This window comes from Triturus cristatus, chromosome 2_2, assembly GCF_964204655.1.
Source record: "Triturus cristatus chromosome 2_2, aTriCri1.1, whole genome shotgun sequence".
NCBI lineage: Eukaryota > Metazoa > Chordata > Amphibia > Caudata > Salamandridae > Triturus > Triturus cristatus.
Window position 1 is genome coordinate 447,980,347 of NC_140582.1, and position 23,846 is coordinate 448,004,192.

Here is a 23,846-nt window from a genome sequence, read left to right on the forward strand (position 1 = left end):
ACATGTGTGTGCACGGTTCCTTGGTTCTGTGCACGATGCCTACATTATGAGGAGTAGTCGCATTGCAACGCTGATGTCACAGATGCCAGCTCAGCATGCCTGGCTTGTCGGTGTGTACTGACTGTTTCTCATTGTGTGTTTGTCAATGTTGTATTCCGCACTCCGACAAAACTCAGCTACTTGTTCATTTTTGTGTGTGTAGGTGACTCTGGATACCCCAACATGCCGTGGTTGCTGACACCCCTCAGGAACCCTGTGACACCAGCCGAGCTGCGCTACAATGAGGCACATGGTCGGAGAAGGAGGGTGATTGAGCGGACATTTGGCCTCCTGAAAAGCCTCTTTCGCTGCCTGGACAAGACCGGAGGAGCCCTCCCATATGAGCCTGCAAAGGTGTGCAAAATAATCCTTGTCTGCTGCATGCTACACAACATGGCGGTGCGGAAGGAGGTGCCTCTCATCCAGGATGACGATGACGACGACCAACGTCCGGCACCTGTGGAGGATCCCGGCCCAAGATGCCAGTGATGATGAAGATGATGGAGATGTCCGCTCCCAGCTCATCAACAACTTCTTCACCTGAATGTGAGTTTCCAGGGTTGTTATGTGAATGTATGGAGGTAGCCTGGAATGGGTTGTGCCAGCTCTGTTGCTGTCTGACTGTGTCTGTGTGCCACTTGACTGGATGCGTGCTGTGATGTGTCCATTTAGGTAGTGTGTACTCCACAATAGGGTAGTACTGCTAACTAGTGTTTGTGTAGGTGCCTTGCAACATGTTTTGTGCATGTGTATTGCATTTCTCTCCTGTTCTTCTGTGCTTTTGTCTGTATCTTGTCTGTCCTTCCCAGGGTACTTTGCCTGTTGTGTGGTCAACACTGACCCCCAACACCCAGAAGCCAAAACCAGTGTGGAAGTTGACAATTCCCATCAACTGATGTACCACACATCCCTGGACTTCCATTCTCCAACACATTGGGAGCGTGTGTCCACTGTTACGTAGAATTACCGTGCAACTAGTGTGGAATAAACGTGTTTCTGATGTGTAATGAACCTGTGCTACACTTTGTTATGTGCGTTGTCTGTCTTCCCACATCTGAGTGACATTTGCTTACCTCACCTGTGGACTTGTTAACACTGACTGGTCTTGGTGTTGTGTCTGTGCATGCGAATGTGTTTCAGGTCAACATCATTGTGTGGGATGAGTAACATGGCCATGGTGAGTATGTTTTGTGTTGCTATAGTGGTGTGTCTCCCTCACATGTGTCACATCCCCATGACTCACCTTACGTTGGTCACATTGTTCCAGTATTTGGCTGTGTTGTGTAGCAGATCGACATATCCCTGAACATGACAAGTTGGAATCACAACAGAGGCAAGTATAGTGTACTGGTGAGTTTATTTACAAACATGTGTGAGGGAAGTGCAGAGGATGGTGGGTGCTGTACAGTGGTTTGTGAATCCAAAGTTCACATTGGAGTTGGAAGTGCTGGTAGATGAAATGTCCAGAGTAAAGTCCACAGTCATCTGATACATTGGCCCAACATGAACCCTCCATGTCATGTGGGTGAGTTGTGTGCGATTGGACAAGGTGAACGGGTTGCGCACAGAAGAACATTGTCCAGAACAGGTTTAGAGGCCCTGGGGAATGAGCTGGGACATCTGTCTCTCACATGTCCTTCTTCGGACGACTCCTCTTCTTCTGGGGGGGCCTCAAGTGCAGGCCTCTGCGGTGCAGGGGACTCTCCGCCAGAATCATCCTCCCTCCCTGTGGCGCTTGCAGATGGTGTTGCGACAGATGTTGTGGGCACACAGGGGGGTGTGAACAGGTTGGTGTTGATCTGGTGGAGGCATTGTAGTATGTCCCGATGCACCACAGTGATGTCATTCCACTTGGCCTCCATGCGGGCATGGTGGGCGACCTGCTCGTGTAGCATGTCCTTGAGGATCCCCACTACCTGGCCAAATCCTCTGGTGCTATCCTGCTACGCATCTAAGATGCGTGCCAGGTGGGGGTCATCATGCAGTCCAGACCCCTCTGCAAGGCACGCCCTGTGCCTCCCACCCCTCCCAGCACCTCTCTCCACATGGGCAGGAACAGTGGCGGGACACACAGGTGACACTGGGACCCCTTGGGTGGTGTTGATGGTGGTGTTGGCCGTAGCTTCCGGGGGTCCTGTGTCCCTGTGCTGTGGGTGTTGATAGTCCTTGGTCTGTCCATGTTGGCGGGGGTGCCCTGTCGGTGTCCATATGCTGGAGGTGTGGGTATAGGGGGGGCAGATGTTGATGCTGCTGGTGCTGCATGATGGCTCACACCGGAGGGGCCAGGTTGGTCGTCGTCATCCGAAGAGGACAGTGAGAGAGTCAGACCAGAGAGCTCAGTGTCCATCAGAGTCTGGGACTGGGTATCCTCATCATTTGGTGCTGGGTACCCAGCACCACCTGTGTTTGGAAGAGACACACAATGTGATTTATGTTTCTACATGCATCGTTGGTTCACATACAAGACATTTTCTACTTTTCAAACAGATGCCTGCCTATACACTGCTTTTTCCCAGCTTGTCACGGACAGAGTTCAATATTGTTGTTGCCCATTTCCCAGCATGGTCTTGTGCTCCCCACAACAGAGCCCAGTGTCAGACATCTTGTCAGTCCCTTCCCACTCCCTGTGAGGCGAGTATGGTTCAGACAGTTTGATCTTTCTGGGCCATGTGGGTGGGTGTAGGTTGCCTGTGACTGCGAGTCCCATCATACTCTTGGCTACACCCCCCTTCCCAGCATGCCCATACTTCCTCCCGCTTGACTCTGCTTCCCTGTGAGGGGGTGTGACAGCAATGGCAAAATGGCTGACTGTGAAGTCCTGATGTTTGTTGTTGGCCATTTCCCAGCATGGCCTTGTGCTCCCCACAACAGAGCCCAGTCTCAGACATCTTGTCAGTCCCTTCCCACTCCTTGTGAGGCGAGTATGGTTCAGTTTGAGCTTTCTGGGCCATGTGGGTGGGTGTAGGTTGTCTGTGACTGCGAGTCCCATCATACTCTTGGCTACACCCCCTTCCCAGCATGCCCATACTTCCTCCCTCTTGACTCTGCTTCCCTGTGAGGGGGTGTGACAGCAATGGCAAGATGGCTGACTGTGAAGTCCTGATGTTTGTTGTTGGCAATTTCCCAGCATGGCCTTGTGCTCCCCACAACAGAGCCCAGTGTCAGATATCTTGTCAGTCCCTTCCCACTCCCTGTGAGGCAACTGTGGTTCAGTTTGATCTTTCTTGGCCATGTGGGTGGGTGTAGGTTGTCTGTGACTGCGAGTCCCATCATACTCTTGGCTACACCCCCCTTCCCAGCATGCCCATACTTCCTCCCTCTTGACTCTGCTTCCCTGTGAGGGGGTGTGACAGCAATGGCAAGATGGCTGACTGTGAAGTCCTGATGTTTGTTGTTGGCCATTTTCCAGCATGGCCTTGTGCTCCCCACAACAGAGCCCAGTGTCAGACATCTTGTCAGTCCCTTCCCACTCCTTGTGAGGCGAGTATGGTTCAGTTTAATCTTTCTGTGCCATGTGGGTGGGTGTAGGTTGTCTGTGACTGCGTGTCACATCATACTCTTGGCTACAACCCCCTTCCCAGCATGCCCATACTTCCTCCCTCTTGACTCTGCTTCCCTGTGAGGGGGTGTGACAGCAATGGCAAGATGGCTGGCTGTGAAATCCTGGTGTTTGTTTGGCTACAAGTCCCAAGTGAGCCCCTGGGCTTCACACAGCAGCACCCAGTACGGGGTATCTTTTGCTGATATTTCAATGAGGTGTGTGTCAATGCATTGTACCCAGTGAGTTGTGTGGAGTTTGTGTAGAGGGGGCTGTCTCCCCATGCTGATAAGTATGGTCAGGGCTGTCAGTCCTCCTTCCCATCATGAAACATGCTTCCATTGTAGGGCGTGCAAGTTGTCTTTCAGAATGTCAGTCAGTGGTGTCCTGCTTCTGATTTGCACACAAGCCCTAGCACGGCCTTGTGCTCCCCACAGCAGGACCCAGTGTCAGCCATCTTGTCAGTCTTTTTCCACTCCCTGTGATGCGGGCATGTTTCTGAGAGGTCTTGATGGGCCAATGAGGAGGGGAAACATTATCTGTGACTACAGGCCCCATCATGCTTTTGGCTACACTCACTTCACCTGCATCCCCACTATTCCTTCCTGACAGTGAGCTGCACTGTGAGGTGGTGTGTTTGTGGTGTCAAACTGTCTGGCCGGGTGTATTTGGCTTAGTGCCACTGGCTTGGTCTATTTGTTTGTAGGTTGGTGCATGTCATGACACAGTTCCCAGTCACTATGAGATGGCAGGTATTGTGTTTGTCTGACTGGCATACACATCTTGGGCTGATTATCTATTGGTTAGTATAGCTTTGCTTGGAGTGCATGGTTTCACTGTCCCCTTGCCACACAATCTTGAGTATGTTGTTTGTGTACTCACCAGGCTCTGGGATGTCTGTTAGGCCATGGACGCTCTCTGGTGGTAGGATGTCCCACACCTTCTCCTCCCAGGTCCTGAAGTAGACTGGTTTGGCAGGAGGGCCACCACCGGTGCACTGACTCAGGGCGTGATCTTTTTCGATTAATTTCTTGACCCTCCTGCACACGTCATACCACCTGTTCTGGATGTCGTCCTTTGTGCGCCTTGCTGGTGTTTGGGCGTTCATCTTGTCCACAATCCTCGCCCAAATCTTGGTTTTCTGTGAGATGGGGGTCCTTTGGACCAATGTACCAAACAAATGTGGCTCTACTCTGATGATCTTGTCTACCAGCACTTCTAACTCACTATCTGTGAACTTTGGATTCTTCTTTGGAGGCGTGGTGATGGGTTGGTGTTGGTTTTGCTGGGTGTATGTGTGTGTGCTTTTGTATGAGTGTGTGAGTTGTGTGATGGGTGAGTTGTGAGTGTGTCTGTGGTTGCTGTGTACTGGTGTTTGCTGCTGGCTGTGTCTCCTGTTTGCAAGGGATGATGGTAGTGATTGTAGTCCTTTATATAGTTGGAGTGGTGGGTGTGTCTTTGTCCCATGATTTTTTGTTGGTATTTATTGGCTTTGTCATTGCTTGTTTGGTCCTTTTTTTGTCTTTTTTTCTTTGTGTTTTGTAGGCATGACGGAGACGTTCATGTGACAGAAACGGATGCTGCTGTTGTCTCGTGCGGGCTTCTCCACCTCGTTCACGCTGCCTGTCTTCTGTGTTTGGTACTTGTCGTTCGCGGCGGTCTCTATTGCTTGTGTGCCGGGTTGTCTGTGCGTGTCGGTCGTGCGGCTTGTTTTCCCTGTGAGTCGGTCTGGTTTTGCACGCATTGCATCATACTGTGCAAATCGTACATCGCGGGTACGGGTCGGTCGGCTTCATTCCGGGTTCATGTCGGTCGGTGATATTCACGTCGGTTTTGCGGCCGGATCACTATTTTCCCTACGGCTCAGTCGTACGGTTTGTATACCGTACGTGTCAGTTGTAATTCACACGCGTTACATCATACTGCACAGGTAGTACGGCGCTGGTCCGCGTCGGTCGGTGTTCGGTCCGGATCCGTGTCGTCGGTTCGTTTTGCGGCCGGAATCGGAATCGGCCCCAGAGTTGTGTCTGATCCAATTCCATGGGACAATAAGGGCCCTATTCTGATGCGGGTTGGAAAAGCTTCCCGACTGAATTGGTTGGGAAATAGGTTCCGACCCACTCGGATCGGGAGAGTCCGACCGGCAGAGTACGATGCATCCGGATGCTTCCAGATACGATTTGGTTGGACTCCCGTTGACTTCAATGGGAGCATATGTTCCTAACCGCATCATAATTGGGCCCTCGGTCGGGAAAACACGTTCTCGATCTGATTAGGAGGCTTTCCTAACCGCATCAGAATCAGGCCCTAGGTGGGAATGCTTTCTTAACCACATCAGAATCAGGCCCTTAATGTGCAAAGGCATTCCTGGAGTTGCAAGATAAATGTGTTATGTCCCAGCACTAGGAATGTCAGATTACAAAAAAGAATTCACGCTATTTTACAGAGAGTGATGTGTGCTGTTATGCTTGGCATCTTTGGCGTGGTTTCTCCTGACTTTCTGCCTCTACCTCCTGTATTTTTGCTCTTTGCAGGATTTCATTTTTGCTGGTTTAGATGCTCTTGAAAAAGAATTAGGGGTTTGCCCTAATACTCCTAACCCATCTGGGCAAAAGGATCAAGCAAAAAAAACTAAATAATGTGGAGGATTAAATAAATAAAGAACTATTTCTATAGGGAAAAACAAACTAGGCCCTACCAATGAGTACTTGATCTCTGAACCGTCTTTCTTCTTTATAACTGAAATACCAACTCCAGGTGTTCTACATTATCTTTTCTCAAATATATCAAAGGAACATAAACATGTGCACAAAAATATATCAAAGGAACATAAACATGTGCACAAATATATACACATATATACATTTACAATTCCTTCCTGCCCATTCTTACTAAATACGGTTGTAAATCACAAACAAAAAATTATTTCCAAAAGCAAACCAGAAAGGAGGTAGTCCAATACACTCTAGACCAGGTAGATCAACCCTCCACATAATACAAGAAGTGTGTATTCAATTTTATTATATGCCAAACATAGTCTGTCGGACTCCTCCGTGCTGCAGGGTCGACGTGTTTTGGCCCATTGATTCGGGCCTCATCAGGACAAGAGCAAAAGGAATACAATGCGTAAAAAATTATATATGTACAGAAATATCGTCTCTACGGCATTACTTCAATCTAGATACAATAGCTGTGCATATTCAAACTCAACGATGCCAAGTGAACTTCCTTTATCAACTTTGTTCAAGACTGGTCAGAACCTCACACATCCAGACAGACTACGATTAGCAACCGTATTTTGCAAGAATGGGTAGGAATGCATTGTAAATGTATTTGTGTGTATATATTTGTGTACATGTTTATGTGTTGGTATTTGAGTTCTAAAGAAGAAAGACTGCTCAGGGATCAAGTACTCATTAGTAGGGACTAATTTGTTTTTGCTATAGAAATAGTTATTTATTTATTCCTCAGCATTATTTTTTTCTTTTTCTTGGCTTAGATGCTTTGGGCACTTTGCCACTGCTGATCAGTGTCAAAGTGCAAGTGCTCCCTTTGTAAATTGTTATTACAACTGGTTCTACCTGATTGGCATATTTGATTTACTAGTAAATCCCTAGTAAAGTGTACAGAGTGTGCCAGGGCCTGTAAATCAAATGCTACTAGTGGGCCTGCAGCACTGATTATGCCACCCTCATGAGTAGCCCTGAAAAGGTGTCTCGGACCTGCCACTGCAGTGTCTGTGCGCAGTTTGTTAACTGCCATGTCAACCTGGCAAGGGCACCCACTTGCAAGGCCCTAACGTTCACCTTTCTTACATGTAAGGCACCCGATATTCAGACAGATTATCGAGTTCGAAATGTTAACTTAAACAAATATTGAGTTGGAAATATCGTGACACAGAAATATCTACAGCAAGAATATCGTAGTCAAGAATATTGAATTTAAGGTAAGAAATATCGTTTTCAAAAATAAAGAAGCCAATAATACCGTTTGAAAAATATAGTTGTTTAAAATATAGATTTTTAAATTAGTGATATACATTTTTGTTTATATGTTAAATATATGTGATGTATTTTTTTTGTATAAGTATTGTTTATGTTTTTTAATATACGTGTTAAATGTTTAGAAGTTATCAATTTTATTTCAAGTACATTTTGCGTTTCTTAGTTCTGTAGCGGGTTGTGGGTTTATAGGGGGAATAGGGTGGGAAGTAATTTAATTATAATAAATTAATTATTATTTTTTATTTATTAATATTTATTTAATTGAGATTTTGTAGAGTTAATTGTGGGAAGTAATTTATTTGTAATTAATTATTAATTGGTTATTACAAAATATTAATTAATTATTATTTGGCAATCAATTATGGTAATTGTGTAATTGTTTTTAGGTGCAGGATGTGAGGTTTATAGGGGTAAAGGGTGGGAAGTAATGTATTTGTAATTAATTATTAATTAGTTGTTAATTAATGTTAATTAATTAATTAGTGATTAATTATGGCAATTGTGTCTTTTTTTTAGGTGCGGGTTGTGAGGTTTATAGGGGTAAAGGGTGGGAAGTATTTTTTGATTAATTATTAATTATTTGTTAATTCATGTTAATTTATTGAATGAAACTAATTATGGAGATGTCTAATTAATTTTAGGTGCGGTTGTGGGGTTTATAGGGGTAAAGGGTGGGAAGTAATTTTTGATTAATTAATAATAAGTTATTGATTATATTAATTAATTGATTGAAAATTAATTATGGAAATTGTGTAATTAATTTTAGGTGTGGGTGTGAGGTTTATAGGGGTAAAGGGTGGGAAGTAATGTATGTTTAATTAATTAATAATTAGTTGATTATTATTATATAATTATTTGAAACTTAAATATGGCAATTGTGTAATTAATTTTAGGTGTGGGTTGTGGGGTTTGTAGGGGTAAAAAGTGGGAAGTAATTTATGTTTAATTATAATCAGTTGCTTTTAATATTAATTAATTAACTGATATTTAATTAGGGTATTTGTTTATATTTTATGTGTGTGGGTTTTTCTTTTATAGGGGTACAGTGTGGGGAGTAAATACATTTTAGGTACTTTATAATTAGTTGTTAAATACTATTAGTTTTCTAATTGAAAATACGTTTTAATTTTGTAATTAATGTTTCTACAGTTTAATTTTAGCTGTGGGTTGTGGGGATTATAGGGGTAAAGTGTGGGATGTTTATTCATTTTTAATTTGTTTTTAATTAATAATATTTCTTTAATTGGTAATTAATTATGTTAATTAAGGAAGTACATTTTCGTTTAAATGTAGATGTGGGTTGTGAATTATGTGGTGTTATAGGGTAGGAAATAAAAAAAAGTTAATTAATGTAATAATTCATGTTTTTGTTTCTAAATAATTTCTAATTACAAATATTTATTTGTTTGAAAATTATTTTTTCTTTTATTTAATATAATATCGGTAGGTATTTTTTAACTTTTTAATACTAAATATATTTGTATATTAATTTTTAGCATATTTATATATATGTTTTTTTATAACAATTTGTATTAATAACAAAACAGCAGCAGTGATGACACTACATAGGCATCTTAGCAGAGAATACAATTTTAGCATCACTTTGCGAACCACAAACCAACAGGAGCACATAAGATAACATTCTGTGAATGGGTACATGGACACTCTGAGGGTTACAACTATATCTTCGGGTCAGGAAGCATCACTAATTATCATTGTTCTCAGTTGCCCTGAGTTTATATCATCATATCTGCACTCGCACCCTCTAACACAGCACATCTCTCCCTTCTAAGCTCCACCGTGGGTGGGATGCAGATATCACCCCTGTTTTTATTCCAGCGTCCCCATTTTTGATCCCATTTCCGTGGGCATCCACTTCCTTTATACACATTTTCCATAGCGTGGTCCATGTCTTTTGCCCAGTCCCGTAACTGTGGTACAGTGTCCACCTCCCACTTCTGGGCAATTTTTTGTTTAGCTGTACTCCACCCCATGGAGGCCCATGCTTGTTCAGCTTGTGTGAGGACTGTTGCCTCCCAGATATTGAGGAGGCATAATTTGGGAGATGGTTGTATGGATTTGTCACAGGTCCTTGTTAGTTGTCGGGTGACGTCTATCCAATATTGTTGTATGTGGGGGCATTCCCATAGGATGTGTATGAATGTATCAGTTTGGTTACAGTGTCGAAGGCAGAGTGTGCCTGGTCTCCTACCTAATCTGAATAACAGTTTAGCATCAAAATATACCCAATGGAGAATCTTAAGCTGGACTAGCCGGATTCGCATCGGGACAGCCACCTCCCGGGGAGAAGCCAGAGCCTCTATCTAGTCCTCGTCAGCCATTTCCCCCAAATCCACCTCCCAGCTTGCACGAAGCTTCTGCAGTGGGTTGGTCCTGTTATTGATCAATTTTTTGTACGTTAGGGAAATGGCCCTGCGGTCCATTGGGTCCAGCAATAGTCTGTCCTCAAGAGGAGAGGAATCTGGGAGGGGGGTGTCTTTAGGGAGGGCAGAGTCAATGGCATGGCTGATCTGAAGATAGCGGAAGTATTCAGAGGGTGCTAGTTGGTATTTGAGTTGGAGATCCGCAAACAACGCTTTCTTGCCCTTAATCCACATATCACCCTCAGTGGATATTCCGATTTATATATTTTTTAATTTATTTTAATTTTTAAATATTTTTGTTGTCGTTAATATTTTGTTTGTTTTTAATTTTGAACAGACTGGAGATAGAATAATAATTGTTACCGCTACACAATCCAACACTTTCCCTACTGTTGCACTCATTTGAGAGGGAAAAGTAATTCTTACACCTCTGCTATCCAACACTTTCCCTACTGTTACAATTATTGGAGTGGGAATAGTAATTCTTACACCCTGCTATCCAACACTTTCCCGACTGTTGCACTCATTGGAATGGGAATAGTAATTGTTACCCCTCCGGTATCCAATACTTTCCCTACTGTTACAATTATTGGAGTGAGAATAGTAATTTTTACCCCTCCGCTATTCAACAATTTCCCTACTGTTGCACTGAATGGTGTGGGAATAGGTATTTCAAGCCCTACGCTATCCAAAACTTTCCCTCCTGTTACACTGATTGGAGTGGGAATAGTACATTTTATCCTGCCACTTTCCAACACTTTCCCTACTGTTGCACTCATTGGAGTGGGAATAGTAATTTTTACCCCTCCGCAATCCAACACTTTCCCTACTGTTGCACTGACTGGTGTGGGAATAGTAAATTGTATCCTGCCACTATCCAACACTTTCCCTACTGTTGCACTCACTGGAGTGGGAATAGTAATTTTTACCCCTCAGCTATCAAACACTTTCCCAACTGTTGCACTCATATCATTTAAAAATTATAAAATAAATTAATATTAATAGTTTAATAATTGTTTTAAAGTAAATATATATATTAATTATTATGTATGTGTTTAACTTTTTTAAATTAAGTTTATGTGTTATATTTGTTAAAATGTATATTAAATCTATTTAACATATTTAATATTTATTATTTTATTTTATATATAGATATATATAACATATATTAACATCAATATTTTCTACAACTATATTTTTTACCTCAATATTTTTTGGGGATATCTTTTTTACTTACCTGTTTAAGTATAGGGAGTCGATAGTTTTGCATTCTATATTTTTTCATCTCTATTTTTCCTACTTGTATATTTTTTACATCGATATCCTGTCAGTGAACCGAGGCACCCCTATGGTAGGTCCAAGGTCCGACCTTGGGCAGGGTGCAGTGTATGTGAAAGATAGGACATGAACTGGTGTGTGTGACATGTCCTGATAGTGAAATACTGCCAATTTCATTTTTCAATATTGAAAGGCTATCTTGCCCCATAGGATAGAATGGGAAATGCTTGATAACATCTTACAAGTATAACTTCCCATTGGGACATGATAGAGAAATAAAGTTTAGGCTCTCTGAACTGACAATTTAATAACACATCTTTTATTAAAGATGGTCTTTAAATTTTGTGTTTGAAAATTCAATTTTTAGAAAGTAAGCATTTTCTTGTTTAACCATTCTGTGTGACTCTGCCTGTTTGTGTATTGACTGTCTGGTTTTGGAGTGACAGGGCTGGGGATGTACATTCACTGTAGACAGCCACTGGGGGAGGTTGAGGTGTGCCTGGCCCTTCCTGAATGACTCAGAGCTGATCTGAATGGGGCTTGGCTGAATTTAGAGTAGTGGAAAGAGATTTCCTTGTACCTGATTAGGGCCTGTCTCCCTTGCACAATGCTGTCTCTACTCCCTGTGGTCATACTGCATCAGTGAGGACAGAACTGGTTTGGACTGGGCTCAGAGACTCTTGCACATAGAAAACAAAGACATTTTGGGGTATAAGTATTACACCTGAAACCCCAGAACTTTAGATTACTTCTGGACTCAAGAGGAACCTTTACCAAGGAGAAAAGCTGAAGATCTGTGAGGAGGAGTTCTGCCCCTTTCTGTGTGCTGTGTGGGGTTGGCCTGCAGTTTCTGTTTCTGCCAAGGAGAGGACCAAGACTGGAACTTTGCTTTGAACCTGCTTGAAGAAGCTCTCCAAGGTCCGGAAGTGTGCTGGCCTCCTGTTCTGACATCTCAGGGACACAAAGGTGCCGATCACGATCCGGTAAAAAATGTCCCCGTGCGACTCGTATCGGGTCTTTTTACCGTACGAATCGTACAAGTGCCGTACGAACTGGCAATCACGATTCGCATGGTAAAAAGTCCATACGAACCGCACTGGGAATCATTCCCCACACGTCCTTGGGTCGGAAAATGTGTCCGACACGTCCTCGGACGATTTACCTTACAAACGTGAAAAGCCAAGTCCGACCGAGGAATCACGATCCATCCCGTGCGTCCGAGCGTACAACCGTATGGAAAAAACACCGTCCGCACCGAACTCCTATAGCAACCATGGAGACATGTGCCCGCATACGCGCCCAACACTCCCCCCAGCCCCCGTACGTCCGACATGTACCCCCCGTGTATGTATAGCCCCACCCGTCTAGGTACACCCCAGTACGTTCAAGTCATACCCCCACCCCAGTACGTGTCGTACCACCGTCTATGTACACCCCAGTACGTTCGAGCTCCACCCCCACCCCAGTACGTGTCGTACCACCGTGAACCTACACCCCAGTACGTTCGAGCCCCACCCCCTCCCCAGTACGTGTCATACCCCCCGTGTACCTACACCCCAGTACGTTCGAGCCCCACCCCCACCCCAGTACGTGTCATACCCCCGTGTACCTACACCCCAGTACGTTGCAGTCGTACCCCCACCCCAGTACGTGTCGTACCACCGTGTACCTACACCCCAGTACGTTCGAGCCCCACCCCCACCCCAGTACGTGTCGTACCACCGTGTACCCAGTACGTTCGAGTCCTACCCCCACCCCTGTACGTGTCGAACCACCGTGTATGTACATCCCAGTACGTTCGAGCCCCACCCCCACCCCAGTACGTGTCATACCCCATGTACCTACACCCCAGTACGTTCCAGTCGTACCCCCACCCCAGTACGTGTCGTACCACCGTGAACCTACACCCCAGTACGTTCGAGCCCCACCCCCACCCCAGTACGTGTCATACCCCCCGTGAACCTACACCCCAGTACGTTTGAGCCCCACCCCCACCCCAGTACGTGTCATACCACCGTGAACCTACACCCCAGTACGTTCCAGTCGTACCCCCACCCCAGTACGTGTCGTACCACCGTGAACCTACACCCCAGTACGTTCGAGCCCCACCCCCACCCCAGTACGTGTCATACCCCCCGTGTACCTACACCCCAGTACGTTCCAGTCGTACCCCCACCCCAGTACGTGTCGTACCACCGTGAACCTACACCCCAGTACGTTCCAGTCGTACCCCCACCCCAGTACGTGTCGTACCACCGTGAACCTACACCCCAGTACGTTCCAGTCGTACCCCCACCCCAGTACGTGTCGTACCACCGTGTACCCAGTACGTTCGAGTCCTACCCCCACCCCTGTACGTGTCGAACCACCGTGTATGTACATCCCAGTACGTTCGAGTCCTACCCCCAACACAACCTCCTAACTACGGAGCGCACCCCAGGCCCCAACATCACAACCGCATGTACGAGTCGTACCAAGCCACACACAAGGACAGCACCGTACAACCAAATGGCCCATGTACACACCGTACACACGCTCAAAACGCACGGACACAACCAGGACAAAACAAAACAACACAACAATACACCATTCGAATGGCACAAAGCCACTAAACATGGCCAAAAAACACCAAAACAACACCTTCACTGACCTGCAACTGCCAAAAACAAACAGAGGCCCAATACACCACCACTCCTTATAACCAACCCACCCACAATTCAAACACAGCCACACCCACCAATGGACCAATAAAAAGGGCCCACACACACAAACCATGAGCCTTTGCAACAGACCCACTGCTGCCAGACCCCACAGACAACCCACAGCACCAGACCTCAACCTTTACTACACCTTACACTTGCACACCTTCACACAACCACCTTCACAAACACACCCTCATCACATTCACACACACACGCACCTGCACAACCACACCCACACACCCACAACCATCCACACACCACCCCCACCATCCACACCCCCCCCACCATCCACACCCCTCATCATGCCCACTACCAAGAATCCAAAGTTCAGTAACCGAGAGTTGGAGGTTCTTGTTGATCAAATCCTCAGAGTCGAGCCACAGATCTTTGGAACATTGGTCAGAAACACCAGCCAGGCAGCAAAAACAGCCATGTGGCAGACCATCGTCGATGCTGTGAATGCTGTTGCGGACACCAGACGGACCAGGCAGGAATGCCAGAACAGGTGGTACGATCTGCGGAGGAGGGTCCGAGCCAAGAGGCAGGATGAACACGACCAGGCCAACGCCACCGGAGGAGGGCCCTCCCGCAGACCCGTACACTACCATCCCTGGGAGGAGAGGGTGATGGCCATACTGCCGGTGGAGGCAGTAGAAGGATTAGAAGGACTCCGAGACCCGGGTGAGTACACAAACAACGCACCTCACATGGGGGGAACGGCATCCACAACCAACATCACTAACAGGCACGCAACCACCACAAGCCATCGCATGACTCAACCACACTCCATGAGCACGCACATGCCACTGCTGCCACCATGCCCCATGCACCCAGCTGGACAATGTCAAGTCACAGGCCACAGAAGACAACAACACATGACACGGTAACCCGGATGGCGGGAGGCTGGGCCCAAAAAAGCACATAGTGCAACTCAGAAGCAGACAACAATTCACTCTACCCATATGGCCTAGGTCACAGCCAGACAAACAGTGTGTCCCAACACAGGAATGACTTGCCAGCAAATGGCGGACGCCTTGCATCAACACATGGGGGTGAAGGCACTGTTTTGCACATGACAGCAGCTAATGAACAGCCAACATTGTGAAAGAGTGGCAGCACACACCACCACAGCAGCAGCGCACAGACACACATCACACCCAATGGGTGCCTGGAGATCAGAAACAAACTCACATCAACAAGCCAAGGGCCACTCAAAGATCTGCTAACAGTGTGTGCCCAGGAAGCTGGGCCGAGGTGACAGAGGGTGACACACGGAGGGAGGGAGAGGGGGACAGAGAGGGAGGGAGAGGGGGACAGAGGGAGGGAGAGGGGGACAGAGAGGGAGGGAGACGGACAGAGGGAGGAGGCTGACACACGGAGGGAGGGAGAGGGGGACACAGAGGGAGCGAGACACAGGGAGAGCTAATCAGCCGTGTTGCGTGTGTGAATGTCTGCTCGTCAGCAGGTAGACTGCGTGCATGTAGACAAGGGTGGCCAGTGCCAGAACCCCCCCTCTTCACCATGGCAAAACACAGGGCCATGTCACAACCTGTACACGAGCACAAGGAAAGCTACCTGGATCATATAAGTGTGTGGATCCACTCCATGTGCGCATGTACAGTGCTACACGGAAGGCGCCAATGCATGGCTCGCCACACCTGCCCACTCCACTGCTGACTGCAGTCACACTTGACGCAGCAAGTAAGACTGTGCCACACATAGTTAAAGGGGCCAAAGTGGTGGCCAAGGGACACACCCATGCACAAGTGCACTGTGAGTGGAATGCAAGACAGATCCTAATTCCAAGAGGAAATGTGCCAACTTTGAAACGGATGAAACATGGATGTTGCATGGACCAAAATTAACATTGTCTCTCTCACACACAGGTCAACGTCGTGGTGCACCCCCCAACACTGGGGGGGAACACTCACAGGACCCGGATCTGCAGGAGCCCGATCCCACCGACAGCTACCACTCTCACCACTCTGCGGACGACCCCGACCGACCTGGCCCCTCTGGTGTCCAACCACCTGCAGCACCTGCGTCAGGTACAACTGTGCCAACCACCACCCCCACTCCTGCCACATCCCAGGAGACACCCAGGATCCCTGCCCCAACACCACAATGCAGCCAGGCTCGCCAGGAGGGACACGGTGTCCCGGGCACCCAGGAGGAGGCAGGCGACAACGCCAATGCCACCCCTCAGGGGTCCCGGAGACCCCATGTGCCCACAAGTGCAGGCCAGGCGCAAGTGGGCAGGGGTGGTGGGAGTGGAGGACGGCGGAGGCGCGAGCCTGACCAGTTGGCTGGGGATCCGGTATTTTCCCATGTCAGTAACATCCTGGACTCATACCGGCAGGACACCACGGGCATGGCCCAGGTTGTGTCCGTCCTCGAGGGGATCAAGGCCCAGCAGGCCCAGCAACATGCGGAGCTAATTGCCTGTCTACTGGTACACCAACGGAGGATGGAGGACAGACAGGCTGAGCAAGTGACGGCATTCCAGGGGATTCACGGTACACTCCGTCGGATGGCCGACACCAGGGATCAGGAGGAGGAGGAGGAAACATCCGACGGAGCATCCCAGACGTCGTCACGGCCTGATGGTGAGCTTCCCCGCAGGAGGCCGGGTCGTCCACGGAAAGGACCGTGAGGGTGGCTGCTACATCACCATCTCCCAGGACACCTGGCCTGGCACCTGGCCCACTGGAGCAACAGCATCACAGCATCAAGAGACATTCTCTGCCACATGGCCCTGCTGGTCACTGGCTGACCAATGTTGACAAAGACTGTGGCATGGACTCTGAGGATTTCCAATGGCAAGGACACCAACTCCCCTACTGAACTTTGGATTCCCTAATCCCGGAAAGCCCCTCACTTTGTCCCCCCCCCCCCAATAATAAATCACACTATGAAGAGTATATGCCTGCTGGTAGCATTATTACCTAACATGTGTCTTGTAAAGTCTAAACATGCCTGAGTCATCTTTTCTCTTCAACCATCCACACCCTGGGGCCTGAGTCTGGCACAGGACACATGGGTCACAGTTTATTAGGCAAGACAGACATGGAGCACCATACACACCCGTGATGGGCACAACCAGCTGAGGGGGTGGCCGAACAACCGTGCTGACACACACATTGAGTACACCAACAGTCATGCGCAGAGGTCAGGGATCCAGTCCAGTGTCCTGGGTGGCACCCAGGTATGTGTAGACAGGTGGCAGAACCATGTCCTGCAAGCTTGAGTCCGGTGGATGCAGAGAATGGGGGCCTGGACAACGTTGGATGCATGGGGATGGCACATGTCACAATACCCACGCAGTCATGGACATCATGCCCAATACACAGTCACAGCCCACACACACAGCTTGCATCTTGCGAATCGACACATTGACACATAGCCACAATCAGGGAATACCATGCCAGACATGCAGGATGCACCGTGCCAACACACCAGCATTGACTGAGAAGAGGCACCTTGGAGGCATAGGGACACCTTTATTAGTCATGTATTCGGGTTTGTAGAGGCAACTCGAAGTACACATGAACACATCATGTGGAGTGACATGTGGGTCCAACACTGGCACCCCCCTTCTGCAGCACAAATGCGTGATAGCCATGGTACTGGCACACAAGCGTCGGCTAACAGCTAAATACCCACAGCTGCACACGGAGAGCCTGCCATACACCATAGATCCGCTGATGTGGAAGTCCCACACCATGTCAAGCCAATGCTAACCGTATGTGTCCAAGGGCAGTGTCACACACATTGATGCCATCATCACAATCCACTATCCCATCACTGATGACTGTCAACCAGGCAGACCATCTATTCAGGTGTACACAGCTGCATGTCGTGTCCCATGGGGATGCGACATGGCTGCAGAGGAACCAAACCCCGACAGGGGCAGTGTGCACACATCGTGAACAACTGCCACACCCAATACACCCCAGATGCATCCCTTACCCCATGGAGACTTCCAAACGTGTCCGTGCCTGTAACGCTGAGTCAGCCCACGATGTCATGTCCATGAGGAATAGCAGTGCCACAACAATGCAACCAGCAAACGGCATGCGCAGGTACCTGGGGAAGAGAGACACACAAGAAGTCAGCCACAAAAAGCACAGCCACTTGCATGTGCATTTACTCGACACATGTATGGATGACAACATGCTAGGTCACAATTATGACTGGGGAAATACTACCATCACTGCCACCATCACTCCAGTGACACACCCACACACACCTCTGACCCACGTGCCATACATGCAGGTGGAGAAGACACACATCACAACGCATGCCACACGGGGACCAATGCGTGCACACTCAGACACTGGTACTCACCACTAAGCAAAGAAGTCGCGTATGAGCCGAGTCCGGATGTCCTCTTGCGGCTCCACATCCTCCACATCACTAGCCCCATTGCCAAGCCCTTCGTCCTCCACAGGTGGATGGTCCTCGTCATGTTGATTCAGGATGAGTGGCACAGCTCTTTCAACTGCCATGTTGTGCAGCATGCAGCAGACCATGAAGATCTTGCAGACCTTCGCCGGGGCATAAGGGAGTGCACCGCCGGTCTTGTGGAGGCACCGGAATCGGCTCTTCAGCATGCCAAACGTCCTCTCTATCACTCGCCTTGTCCGGCCATGGGCGGTGTTATAGCAGAGCTGGGCCGGCGTGATGGGGTTGCGGAGAGGTGTCAGCAGCCAAGGCATGTTGGGATAGCCAGCGTCCCCTACATGGGAAGCACATGGACATCGTTAGAACTGGTGAAGCGGTCGTGCTGGTCGGCTATACAGAATACAGGACAGACAGACTGTACCCACCAACAACACATGCCCGTTCGTTGCGCAGCTGCATCATCATATCAGGCATCCCGCTACGCCTCATGATGTAGGCATCGTGTGCTGATCCTGGGAAACGAGCACAGACATGTGAAATCACCATATTGGACAGACACACCACAAGGGCATTGATGGAGTGGTAGTGCTTCCGATTGCGGTACGCCACCTCCCGTGCGTGTGGTGGTACCAAACCTACATGTGTCCCATCTATGGACCCAATGACATGGGGCATCCCTCCCAGGGCATAGAATCCACGCTTGACCTCAGTCATCTGTTCAGGGGTTGGGAACTTGATGAAGTCATCCAGGTGAATCAACATGGCCTCCAAGAAATCATGCAGCACACCGCTGAACATGCTCTGGGACATGCCACCAACATGAGCTATGGTATTTTGGAAGGTACCCGTGGCAAGAAAATGTAGGGCAGCCATTACCTTCAGCTGGGGTGTCAGTGCCGTAGGATACCTGTGCTGCGGTTGCAGGTGTGGTGCCAGTCTCGCCGTCAGCTCCAGGATCAACGGTTGGGTGAAGCGGTAGAGCCGGATCCTGTCATTCTCCTGCATGGCAGCCAAGTCTGGAATTCTTCGGGCAAGAGGCGGCGCTCTGCAGTAATTTGGAAGTGACAAGGAAGAGTGAGTGCACTACGACAACAACTCATGTCTACTGAGCACATGTAAATCTGGCAATACACACATGCTACATAGGGAGTCAGGTATGTGCTACATGCCCAGGACACGTATGGATGCAAGGTGACACTCCTTCCAAGACCCAGCTACACACGGAGATTGAGAACCTCCCCATGCCACGCCATGGGAATAGCTGTGTCCCAGTGCAAGTGAACAGCCCGACGCAAGACAGGAGTGACATACACCCACACATCAGCAGAAGTGGGATGCCGATTGCAGAGACTGGTTGCGGAACACCGGAGCCACAGGTCACATGACATTACACTAGGCCTGCCCACACACCTTGCCATGAAGGTGCACATGTCATGACTCACCACACATTCCTTGTGAGGATGCTGACATGGCCTTGTCACGCTACTCCGTGTCCCATGCATACATGTGCACCTCACATCCGATACCACATGTGGCATGGTGTGCGGAACAGTGTGCAATGACAATCTACACACAGACACATGTTGGTTGCTGCAACGGCTGCAGCTTTTGAGGGTGCTACAACATCAACCTGATGAAAATCCCGGACACATAAATGACATAGTCACATTGTGCACTGTGGGTAGTGACAAGTCATGTGTCATGACCCCTGTACCGGGCATCATGGGACACTTCCGTGTGTTGGTGTCCGTGCCATGCCAGTGACGCTCACCCCAAGTGCGCAGTACGACATGCACACATGTCAAAGGAGTCAAGGGCATGCCTGGCACACATTGCACCGTCACACAGTACACCTATGCACATCTCATCATACATCTGGTGCCTTCTCCACTCAGGAGGCATGTTCCACATCACAGCCTGTCACACCTGTGCCCCACACATGTAGTAATGCACAGACGATGCCTTGATGTCCATTCCTGGACAAGTATGTCCATCCATGGACAAGTATGTCCATCCATGGACAAGTATGTCCATCCATGGACAAGTATGTCCATCCATGGACAAGTATGTCCATCCATGGACAAGTATGTCCGCCCTATTCCTACCTGTGTGTCGCCTATCACCACTGTGATGTGTAAAAACCGCCGTACTGCTGCTAAGAGGGCCTGTGTATGTTCCCAAATCACTGTGGGAGTGCTGCCGTATGTGTACCCATCGTGATGGCGAGCGTACAGGAATTTGTACGGTCCGTACCACTACGAGTACGCATACGCGTGCAGACCCATAGTGATAGTGAGCGTAGATGCGTGTGTACGGCCCTATCACTATGGGTCTGCACGCGTATGCGTACTCGTAGTGATAGTGAGCGTACATGCGAGTGTACGGCCCGTACCACTACGAGTACGCATACGCGTGCAGACCCATAGTGATAGTGAACGTAGGCATGCATGTACGGGCCGTTGCCATGCATTTGGGGTGCCCTAGGGCCCCGAAACGCACCGTACCTGTGTGTGATGCTCCAAATTACATAGGGGACAAGTATTAAGGCCTACATGCATGCTGGTTGTCATGGAGACCAAGTTCAAATTTCGAAATTGTTCTGGAAGGTGCACAGCAGAAGTCAGTTGGAATTATTCTACTTTGTTGCAATGTGTTTGTGGGGCTGACATCATGCAGGAGAATGAAACCGATAGAGAACCCACAGACTGCTAGGTTTGAAGGGATTGGTGGAAACATAGGATGCAAATGTGAGTGACCAATCACTCTGTACTCCTGTGCATGAGACTGGGCAGAAGGGCACATATAAGGCAGCCAGGTCCCATGAGGGAGTACTTGCCTGCACATCTTTGCATTCGTCGACCCAGCTGCTGCTACTGATTCCCTGAAACCATGTCAAGGGCTGTGGAGAGGACACAGCCATTCACCCTGGAGGAGAACATGGCTCTGCTGGATGTGATCCTCCCACAGTACTCCATGCTGTATGGGCGACCAGGGTATCAGGTGAGTGCATAGGCCACTGCCACAGACTGTCCCTATGTTGTGACTGTGACTTCTGCCATTGTGTCCAGGTGTAACACACATGCCATGTACTGTCGGGGGGGTCCCAGGGGGGGGTGCCTGATGTCTCCCAGCAGTGCCCTGAGACAGGAGGGGTGGGGGCCTATCACTCACAGCAGTGCCCTGAGCCAGGAGGGGTGTGTGCAGAGTCCTCCCAGCAGTGCCCTGAGACAGGAGGGGTGGGGGCCTATCACTCACAGCAGTGCCCTGAGACAGGAGGGGTGTGTGCAGAGTCCTCCCAGCAGTGCCCTGAGACAGGAGGGGTGGGGGCCTATCACTCACAGCAGTGCCCTGAGACAGGAGGGGTGTGTGCAGAGTCCTCCCAGCAGTGCCCTGAGACAGGAGGGGTGGGGGCCTATCACTAACAGCAGTGCCCTGAGACAGGAGGGGTGGGGGCCTATCACTAACAGCAGTGCCCTGAGACAGGAGGGGTGGGGGCCTATCACTCACAGCAGTGCCCTGAGACAGGAGGGGTGGGTGTGATGCACAGTGTGAGCCTTGATCATTGATTGTGACATTGCCATCATTCCACCTGTGTACCCACTGTGGCACGTACTGCTTTTTCCCTCACCAGGGGATGATGTCCCTATGACAAAGGTGCAATGCGTTGGCTGCATGACATGCCTTGTTGTAACCAGCTAATTTGTACCCATATGTCTCTCTGTGACATGTGGCTGGTGTATTGATGTGGTGTCACTTGTTCCTCCTCACAGGTAGGCGCCACTGCCAAGGAGCAGATCTGGCTGACCGCCGTCAGTGCCGTGAGGGGTGTGGATGGTCGGAGGCGGAGCCTGCCCCAGGTGAGGAAACGCTGGCAGGATATCCGGTGCTGGACGCGGAGGATTGCACGGCTCCTGCTGGGGGACTCACCTGAGAGCCACAAGAACCGCGGCCGCCGCCGTCTGAGCCACCTCCACAGGCGTGTGCTGCCGGTGGTCTTTCCAGACCTGGAGAGGCGCTTACAGGCGATGCAGCAGCCGGAAGGGGGTAGGTACATGTGTGTTTGTTGTGTGTCACCGGCATTTGTAAGGGCACAGTAGCATGAATTCACTGGCAGGGTTTAAAGGTGCTGTGCAGATCCTGTTTGCCCCAGTATAGCGCTGCGCCCCTGCCACCCTTCCCCTCCTTGCAATGTGTTCCCTGGTCTGTGTGTAGTCACTCCTTCACAAGGTAATGTAGGCTGGCGCTTTGTCCACGAGAACAATGACTGTAGCATCATGTGTGGGGGTGGTGTGTAACAGGTTGTGGGACCTTGCCTGTGCACTGTCAAGTTCACTGCATGTGGGTTCCATGTCAGTTGGCACTGATGCTGACTCCAGACATGGGAGTTGGTCTCTCATGTGTCATGCCTTACAGAGCGCATGTCCTATGTAGTGGCCTGTGACATGATGTGCATGAGTGTGCGATACACATAGTGCAGGGATGGTGACGTGTGTTGCAGTCATTACCATTCAGTAGCATGTAGTTGCGTGCCCACTACTGTCCCCTGGGGCACCTTTTCCTCAGTGGTGTATGTGTCATCATAAACGTGGACAATCTCAGTGTCTACAGCGTAGGTTGTGCTCTGTGCCATTGTCCCCTGTCACCATATATATAGACGTGCTATTTTGTACAGGTGTCCACTGTGCAGCCTGACCTGATTGTCCTTCTTCATACTCACAGTTGCCAGTGCCTGTGTGTCTTGTTATACTCATCTGAGGATGGGCACTGGTACCTCATTATTTGTACAGGCGCACCTTGGCTGTTTGGCGTCCAATCTTGCTTTTTGCCTGCCCCTGTGTGTATCACCCAGACTATGAGATGTTGGTGCCACCTGTGTCTCAACAATTTGCCTCGTGTAGGGTCTTGTTGGGGCGGGCAATGCCTATGTGTCAAATCCTGATTTCTACTTGCTGGGTCTGGGCAGTGTGTGATGTGTCTGGACACACACGCAATGTGCAGTGACCGAGTCATGTTGGGCATGTTTTCAGCATTACCTATGCAGCATGTGTCTCAAGTTCATGGATATGGTCCCTGGTCATCGGTATTTTCGCCAACGCTGTGTGGTGCAGATGCAGTGCTGGATTGTCCCCAGGGCCTGGGTGCTATGTCAGACTCCGTTTCCTGTGTTTAGCTATTGTCTCATGCTCTCCATGGTATTTCAGTGGCATGGTGGCTTAACCAACTGTGTGTTTCATGCCCTACATCGGTACCTTGTTTAGTAGATGTTAGGGATCTTCCTTTTCAGGCTATGCAGTGTTACCTATGTCGATTGGACTCATGTGACTGACGTGTACAGCTGTCTGATTAATTTCTGTCTCTCCACCCTGCCCACAGCATCGTCGGGGGACACAGAGGGAGACATGGACACAGGCAAGGCGGAGGGACCGAGCACCAGTGCCAGCCGTGACATCGGGGCTGGCACATCGAGTGGGACAGAGGTGGAGGATAGTGCGGCCGA